This window comes from Triticum dicoccoides, chromosome 2B (assembly GCF_002162155.2).
Source record: "Triticum dicoccoides isolate Atlit2015 ecotype Zavitan chromosome 2B, WEW_v2.0, whole genome shotgun sequence".
NCBI lineage: Eukaryota > Viridiplantae > Streptophyta > Magnoliopsida > Poales > Poaceae > Triticum > Triticum dicoccoides.
The window spans coordinates 57,924,364-57,933,982 of NC_041383.1; the positions used below are offsets into that span (position 1 = coordinate 57,924,364).

The 9,619-nt window shown below is 42.3% G+C and overlaps 2 pseudogenes; one reads left to right on the forward strand and one right to left on the reverse strand.

Moving 5' to 3' along the window:
- Positions 1-6,522, forward strand: part of LOC119360440 — a 7,812-nt pseudogene extending 1,290 nt beyond the window's left edge.
- A 1,764-nt stretch (positions 6,523-8,286) lies between these two features.
- The window catches only part of LOC119360441, a 19,423-nt pseudogene continuing 18,090 nt past the window's right edge, over positions 8,287-9,619 (reverse strand).

The window sequence follows — 9,619 nt, forward strand, 5'->3', positions numbered from 1 at the left end:
CTCCTCCGATCCCACCGGCCTCCTCCCCCTCCTCCTCTCTCCATCTTCCTCCCTCCATCTTTTTTTTTGTTTTTTACTATTGTATAATGTAGTTTTTTTACTGCTTTTAGTAAGTGTTTAAAATAGTTAGTAAGTAAATTAATAAACTAGTTGAACTAGTTTGGTTTTAGTAAGAACTAGTTGAATTAATAGAACTAATGTATTTTTAGTAAGAAAATTAATATAACTAGTTGAACTAGTTTATTTTTAGAAAGAACTAGTTTATTTCTATTTATAGTAAGTTTATTTTTAGTAAGAACTAGTTGAATTAATAGAACTAGTTGAACATGTCACATTTGTTGTTATTTTTTTTAGTTTAAGCAATTAGTGATGTTATATGTATGATACTATTCGGGATGTATTAGTGATAACTTATAGGGATTTTGTTTTTGCAGAAATCAAGGAGCCCCTCCATCATCCCCGCCGTCGTCCCCGTCACCGACCCCCTCCGACCTCGAGGTGAGACCAGCCAAATCTCCATGTCAATATGAGTCCTATAAGATATGATGTAGATAAAAACATGTATATCTTGTGTTGCTCAAATAGGATATGTGGTTGCCCAAGTGGACGGTCATGTTTGCAGGTTACACCTCCGAGCGGCCTATGTTTTGCCGGAGTGTTGATTAATTTCTGTTCCGGCAAATTTCAGGCGCTCGGTATGTCCTGTTTTTGCAAAGATCATGCCGGAATTTTCCGTGAATTTTGGCATGACTTGTGTTAGAATATGTAGGAAATATCGAGTGGTCTGGATTTTCTATAAAGATAATTAAACGATTTTTAGGGTTGACTATAAGACTGTCGAGGCCGAAGAATCCCGACTGTTGTCGTGGGGGTCGTTTCTCCTTCTTCTCCGTGCGCTAGACCTTTGTTATGCACTAGGGGAAGGAGGAGTAACGACCATCATCGAATGTCACAAATGTCAGAGAGGAATTAGTGAGGGAGAGTATCCACCATATATGAGAGGACGAATAATCCCGATTGTTGTCGTGGGGGTAGCTTCTCCTTCGTTCCCTTGTGCTAGACAACTTGGTGTAATGCACTCGGGAACGAAAGGAGGAGCTACCATCACCGACGGTCGAATATATACACCAAGTGAGCCTAGAGTTTTCAAGAGAAGACTCGACAGACCCATAGTCAACCCATGATGAATAATAATGATATAATTTAGTTTTTGTAATACATATATTTAATTGTACAAGTTTAATCTTTGAATTATGAACATAGGAAATGTCGTCGGACGAAGAAGGTCCCGGGGAGTGCTCCTGGTGCGGCGACAACCGGGGTTTCTGCGACAGGCCTCACCTGGATGACGATCGGCGCTTCGGCATTAAGCTCGAGGAGGCCTTCGATTGTGAAATGGTACGCTACGACGCTGAGTGTTTTTTTCGTAATTAAGCTCGACTTCTACTACTTCAACGTGTAATTTTTGTCTTTTACAATTCGACTAGCTTATCCCATGCCATGCAAGATGCTATGTCTTGGAGAGGATGAGTTTTGAGGATCATGAGAGGAATGAAACAAAGAAAATTAACCTAAGGACCCATCCTGATATGGATTTTGAGGTAAATCTATGCAATTCTGAGAGCGTATCCAATTTTGGTTGCCCAGGTTGGGAAGCACTTTGCAAGATGTATGATTTTCAAGAGGGTATGTTTGTCACCATGGATCTTGGTGATCCTGACATCGACCAAGATAATTTGGACATCTGGGTTCTTATTGATACGCTTCCAATTCTACCGCTATGTGAGTTCCTCAAACATAGTTATTAAGTAATTTATATTGTTTATTTCAAAATAGTTGACAGCTTATTTCCATTGATAGCTTATTTTCATGCTTCAAAGAGTGTGTGGAAGATGGTAGACAGAACCAACTACACCGATGGCTCTGAGTTAACTTATCAAGAGAAAAATCATCTGGTCGCATATTGTACTGACATTGAGAATTACAATGCATTTTATCAAACTCCTCCAAATTATGGTGAATACGTGTCACTAGTGCACGTGTTGAACAACGATAACTTCCATGGAGATTTCTTGGTAAGATTTTTTACTATTACGGCGTCCATGTATCTTTTGCATACTTCTAAAACTGAACTACATTGCTAACCACGAAGTTATTACTATGTTTTTCAACAGAAAATCCCGATGGATTGTGTGCCTCATTTGATGTATCGGAATGGTCGCCTAGATGTTTTGAACATACCGTCAGGTCGTCCTACGAATCTCACATGTGCATACCGGATTTCTAAGAACGGTGAACACATGATAATCAAATAATGGAAGAAATGTATGGACATTCGTAAGGAGGTTCTTGGAAGCAACATTGCGCGAAAGGTAAGAATTGGAGACAGGATAATCTCCATTCTCCATAATGGAGAGTTAGGGGCTATCTTGTTTTATGCTATTTTACCCAAGAAAATATAGTAGGTCCTAAGAGAATGTAGTAGGTTATGAGGTACAATATGTTTATGAGAGTTGATGATGATGGGTAGTTGTGATTATGTCTAATGACCAACTTGTATGTGATGTCTCATTGATGAAAACGATATCATGAGGAGGTGTTATATGACAATGATGTGTTATGATGATAAGTTGTTAATGATATGATGATGATGATGATGATGATATTTATTATATCATTGGGTGAAAGAACCGTGGATTAGTTTCAAGTGGATGTCCATCCACTTGAAACTAGTCCATGGTTCTTTCTCCCACTGATGTAATGACTCATTATGATGTAAAATCATTCTCTAAATTGTTGCGGTATGAAAACTTGTATAAAGATGCATGAATACAACATGAAATAAAAAAGAAATATGGAATAATAGTAGTAGCGCGTGCTAGTAGAAGCGCTACTGCTAATTACTAGTAGCGCCCATTTTGGAGAGCGCTGCTACTAAGTCGATGTAGCAGTAGCGCGGTCCAGCCCACGCTACTGCTAACCTTTAGCTGTAGCGCCTTACTAGTAGCGCTGTAACCCGCGCTACTGATAGGCTTCAAACACGCGCTACTACTAGGGTTTTCCCTAGTAGTGGATGCTGGCGAGGCTGCGGAGCACGACAAGGCGAACGGACGGTGCGTTGGGTTCATGGGAGCTCCAGGAGCTCGATGTGGTGCTCGAACACAACCTTGGCAAGTAGTGGTTGCGGTGGTGATGTTGATGGCAGCGACGAGCACCGTCTATGGCCAGGGAGCTAGCTAGGGGGCGCACGCGAGCAGAAAGATAGAGGGGAAAGACGGCGGGGCTCATAGTGAGACTATAGAGGTGCAAAGCGGGCTTGGCGAGGCTCCGGTCGGCGAGTAGCAAGGTAGAGCTTGAAGACAACGTCTATCCCTGCGATGTAGGGGCTCCCGACTTGAGCTCGTGGTCGCAGGCGACGTGGGCGACGACGACGAAGCTCCTAGATATGATCTCAAACGAGGAGGAGCTTGGTGGCCACGCGGAGGAGGTCATCCTTGGTGAAGGCGGCATCGGGTTCGTGTGGGAGAAAATAAAAGCAGTGCGGAAGGGGAAGATGGTGAGATAGGGTTCAACACGGGGGTCGCGGGGGCCCTACAGGCGCCGCGGGGAGGTCTGGATGGACGACATGTGGCCATGGGCTGCCGCACTGAGTCCACCTCGCCTTTGTGAATAGCAGTAGGGGACGACCCGGGTGGGCTGGGCCCGGCCACACTGTGCACTAATGGCCCAAGTGCAGAGTGGGGCTTTGCTATTTTTCTTTTCTTTTATTTGTGTTTATCATTTCTTTACTATTTTGCATTTTCTTTTAATACCAAATGATTTTAGTTGTAGATGAAACTTGTCACATAAATTGTAGGCAATGTTTTGAGCTCGCCCACCAAGTTTCAAGTTATTTTCAAAATTTTAAATATTTTTTAAAATTGAATGGACAATTTAATGTTGATGGTTATATTTAAATGATATTAAGGGCATTTAAATAGTTCAAATGATGTTGGTCTCTTCATGACAATTACTTAGTGAATATTTGCAACAACACCAACATTTTTGTTTTATTGTTTGAATAAATAATAATTTGAATTGCAATTTGAGTTTGATTTTTTTATCAAGGGGCAGTAAGCTTAGCAAAATAAGATGGCATAGAATCATTAGGGTGAAATCACTATAGCTTAATTATAGGGGCGTTATAGTACATGTAGTTTGATAGTGACATGATGTTGACACTTGAGCAAACCTTGAACATATCACTTGGATCCCCTCTTAATGGTGCGGGGTCCTTATAACTCAAAATTTATATAAAAGAGTCTACGTTTCTTCTCTTATTGTCATCTTCTTGACTCATATCCCGTTTGATGTGTCCATGATCCCTACATAATGATGCCAAGGAGACTGATATCATGTGTATTCACTTAGCGACCATAATTAGTCTCCTATATGTATTTTGTCACCAACATCAAAATATGATTAAGGGCATGATTACACTTTCACATTTTCTCATTAAATCTATAATCAAAACTTCTTGTTGGTTCCATGTTGATTAGAGATGCATAAAATCACATAATGATAATCAAGAACATTGGCTAAATTAATACCAATATTATCAATATCATGGAATAGCATGGCCTTATTGTACTTTCACATTGGCTAATTAGTCTCCTATATGTACTTTTTCCAATATCATGGAATAGCATGGCCCGGGGCTAAGGTAACTCTAGTGGGAGAGAGTCATGTTATGGGTGACCTTATTGCACAGTTCAGAGAGCACTTGTGTGTGTGATGCAAGTGAACGTGTACAAAAAAGCTATCGTAAAGTTTCGATGTTCGTTCCGTCGTTGACCTATCTATGTTTCTACGATGGCCCAAGAACACGCCCATTCTTTAGACGTAGAGAGACTTTTGAATTGTGAGGTACCATTACGAGTTGTGTTATTCTATGAAATAACTCAAATTTCAAATCATTCACTTGCTTCAACTACTCATGCTATAGATGTGGGAGCATCAACTCCGTTCCTTTGGGCCTTTGAGGGGCGGGAGAAATTTTTGGAATTCTATGAAGGAGTCCCGGGATCCAAGATGCATGCCAGTTTCATACGACCTGGTGGAGTGGCACAAGATCTACCTCTTGGCTTATGTCGAGATATCGATTCCTCCACACAACAATCTGCTTCTCATATCGATGAATTAGAAGAGATGTCAACCGGCAACCATATCTGGAAACAACGATTAGTGGATATTGGTACTGTCACTTGATAGCAAGCAAAGGATTGGGGATTCAGTGGTGTAATGTTAAGAGGTCATGCGGAAGACATTGATAGAAATATTGGGGAAGTTTCCATCAGGTAACAACGGTTCTGCCTAACCCTAAAAAAGCATGCATATGTTGTAAGTGCAGATTTTGCGCGAAGCCTTGGAGACGACGTACCCGGGGCTAGGGTGAGCCGAGGGGGGGGCAGCGTAAGTGAGTGAATGTGTAAGCCCAGTCAAAGATTCCTATTCTAAGCGGGGCGGGCCATCAACCTTCGTCCTACGGACCATGAACGGAGTCACCTCTGGCTTCTGGGCATGTCAGAACGACATGAGTTCATCGGGGTGGAGCACGGTCCGCCAAAATCGGCGTAGGTTAGGTGCTATTGATGGAACATGGTAAGCCCAGCTTTCTCCATATGAAAGTGTTGCAGGCACATAGAGATGTGGGTAGAGGAAGTTTCAAAAAGCAAAGGCCGAGCTATAGGTCACGTGACCTGCACCTAAAAGGTGGCTGACTGGGCTTTCTCCTAGATCAAAGCGGGTCAACTCGCCAAAATCGTCGATCGAATCGGGCGCCCCGGAATGTCAAATGAAAGTGGTCTTTCTACAACCCTATTTATATGATTTTTAGGGCCCCTTTCCCCCTATCCCTCCCTTATGTTTAGGAGCGGGATCTGCCCAAGAACGACATGTGGTGGTACGAAACGCACGGACTCCGCAAGTGTCCCGGACCCTCTGAGAAAGAAACTCCTCAACCATCACAAGATAAAGAAGTATGACGCTCTGTGTCTGACTCTATTGGTCATAGTTCCTTGTTGCGGCCGGTGCTTGTGTGCGCACGTGTGAACCACCAGATCATAAGGAAAGATGCCTCTCGGGACATCTGAGAATGATTCGAGCCATATGAAGTGAAACTCCCACATACTGTTTGTTTCTGGGGGAAGGAGCCCGACAGGGTCCCCCCATTGACTTGGCCCGGGCCTAAGTGGAAGTGCAAAAGTGAAGTGGGCCTACCCATCCCAACCTGGGGTATGCTAGGATTCGCGAAGTGCAGCACCTTACGATGTTCATGACCAATTGGATCTTGACGTACCAGTAGGTACCATAGGAGATCGCTATGATCGTTACTGTATCCATATCGAAGAGATGCAACAAAGTGTTCGGATCATTGTGCAATGTCCTAATCAAATGCCTAGTGGCATGATCAAAGCCGATGATCGTAAGCTATGTCCTCCACGATCTTGAATGAAACTATCCATGGAATTGTGCGCCGTGTGAAACATAGATCATCGTCGTTCTTAACCGAGACTCAGGTTAAGCTCCATCTCGGAACCGCCGTGGGGTTAGGAGTAAAGCATCCTGAGGTTGGCGCATCTCGTTGGGCATGGAGAAGCATTGGGAACCCCAATATTTTTCTTTCGAGCAGTTTCTTTCCCGCCCCCTCGCCCCGGCAAAGCGCTTCGCTTCCGGTTCTTCGGAAGAATCAACTGACTTCTCCCTTCTTCATTGATCTAGGGGAAAGGAAACCGTCTACCAGTTGGGAAGCTAGACATCAAGGTAGTTGCTTGATGAGGATAACTAAGCTGACATGCCGGAGTTGGCTGCTGGCACAAAAGGGTGGTGACTTACCACACCGCAGGCGCACGCGCGGTAGCGTTTGTGGTGGTGCTTCAGGATTCCAATGTACTGCGTCCAGGATTAGAACGAGCTTGCCGGCGAACAACTTCCGTCCCATTCTTTAGTGAGCTGGAGCGCTGCCATCTTATTCACGAAAAACGCGTCAAGCTATCGCTGCGGGTCGAAGCACTAAAAGAAAAGGACCGAGAAATGCGGCAGCATAGGAACCATGGGAACCCGGGAGGGAGAACGACGATATACGGGATACGGGATCCTTGCAGTAGGCTGGACCAAAAACCAGCCAAGAGAGGGCAGCCTTTAGAAGCAACGGGTTGGGAAACCAAGAGAAGGCTTGGCCTTTTCTTATCTTCTTCCTGGCACAAAAAGAGGGATTAGCATTATTGACCCCATGAAAAAGCACTAACACCTTCCTCATCGTGGCTACGAGCACCAAGAAAAGGCTTCCGCAACGGGAAACCGGCTACTAGTTAGGAAGTGAATGTAAGGTATCAAGAGGTCCCTCACAGTCAAGTGCAATGCAATTGCCCCCTATTAGTCAAGTACCCCTCTTCCTATTTAGTTTAGGGGTTAAGGCGCGAAATGGCTTGATGAACCCTTCCATTCAGCACGCACCGGCCCCATTTACTTGCAACTCGTAGAGGCTGTAAGTAAACAGGGCCCCACTAAATACGAAGTGACGATGGGGTTGAAGACAAGATGACTTTCGGAAACAACAAAATTAACTCCCATTTTCTAGTACATATTTCTAAACTGCTTGTATGACATACACTTCCAGTTTTTCATCTCTTGTGGAACGACTTGGGAAAGTTGCCTAGAAAAACAATAAAACTCCTGTATTCGCCCTTTCTTGCTTGCCCCTAACCAGAATAAAGGTCACAATGAAACTTTGATAAATTGGACTCCACTAAGACCCGCTTGATATGAGTAGATTGCCCCAAGTATTTTACTTTGACAAGATAAAATCACTTGTTTTTTTAGCTATATGAGAAGGAGCTGGCATGTACCCGAACCCCCCTCCTAGTAGCAAAACAGATCAATACCTCGATTCATATCTACTCATCTGGCAGAAAAAACATAACATAGCATTTCTCATAAATAGACAGTTTTCGTTGAAACGATCATTTCCAAGTTCAACATGTTGTTTCCCTGTGAAGAATTCCGCTAGCCTGGCATGCCGGTACCAAAATACTACCTATGCTGACAGCTAGCAATAGATAAGCCATCTAGCTTCTCTCCGCTACGGTGACGGCTTACAACTTGCTAAGCAGCTAGAAATATCTACGCAGAGCAACATGGCAAAATCACCTCAACACCCGACAATTAGAGGTTATTTGATCTAATACCAAAAGCTAAGTGACCAAAAATTGATTATTCAATAGAAGCAAGCATAAAGAAAATAAAGCATTAATAAATAATACTCCCTTCGTCCCATAATATAAGATCTTATTACATCCAATATACTCAGTCCCATAATATAAGATCTTATTACACCATGGGATGGAAGGAGTAGAACTCAAGGAGCATTGAATTAAGAGGGAGGAATAAACTATAACAAATGCACAGAAAGTAACTCAAAGAAAATTGAGGAGTTTCTAAAACAAACTCACGTTTCATAGGTCTGCACCTCCAGTATTATTTGCTCAATCTCTACTCGGGCATGAAATGCAGATTTTGCCGCAAATGATTGCAAATGTTGTGCCAAATTAACATGCCTCTGAATAATACAATGTGTCATAATTAGTGGAAGCAGAGGTAAACAAACTTAGATATTTAACTAACTCACAGCTATCTCCGGTTAGCGAGTCTAACCTCTTCACAAAATCCTTCAGCTCAGAAACCGACTGTGTCTGTTTATGAAAAATATTTAGATAACTTCCCTTTAAGCAACAAAGAAACCAACTGGAATACACATGCAGATACTTTGGATGCTAAACAGCAAATTCCCTGATGGGATATCCAAAGTACGTGGTTCTCATAAAAAGGGACAAACTTATAATTTTATCCTAACACTTGTGTTCATCACTCCTTACCCCAAATGTAACATCAAAAGCCAGCAGCATCTCCAAATACAACAATTCAAATTTTGACAAATCACTCCATCAAGTATACGTGAGACATGTCCCCCAAATATCCAAATCGAACAGTTCAAATTTTGACCAAACATTATGTGAAGTATCCGCGAGACATGTTCTCTGAATTTCCACATCAAAAAAACATTGCGTGAAGATTAAAGAGCTGCCAAACGGGCAATATTATATGATAGTTCTGAAGTTAACAGTACAATATTTTCATATTGTACATGCTTAGTGGTCCTTTTTCTTCTTCAAAACTGTCACATCTGATAGTTCAATTCATGCCAATGTAATCATATTTACAGTTTTACACTACGAAAACATATCGTTCGAAATGAACACGGACCCTTGTTCTGAATATGGTAACAGACAGAATCATTAACCATATTTCAAAATAACTGCAGCGACAGCAACCTGTCAATGCAAACACCAACAACAAAAATGATGTCTAACTCTAAAAAAAATAGAAAATGGAAGATTTTATTACCCCTGGCCTCTGCAACCTAAGATGCATATAACCAACAACCTTACTACGTTATCCATTACAAAGAAATCAAACTTTTTTTTTGAGAACTGATGACAGTGAGCAACTCTCACTGCCTTTGTATTAAAATAATTAAGGTTAGGGGGGTTAGAGTGTCCAGGACTGTACAAAATTACATGTT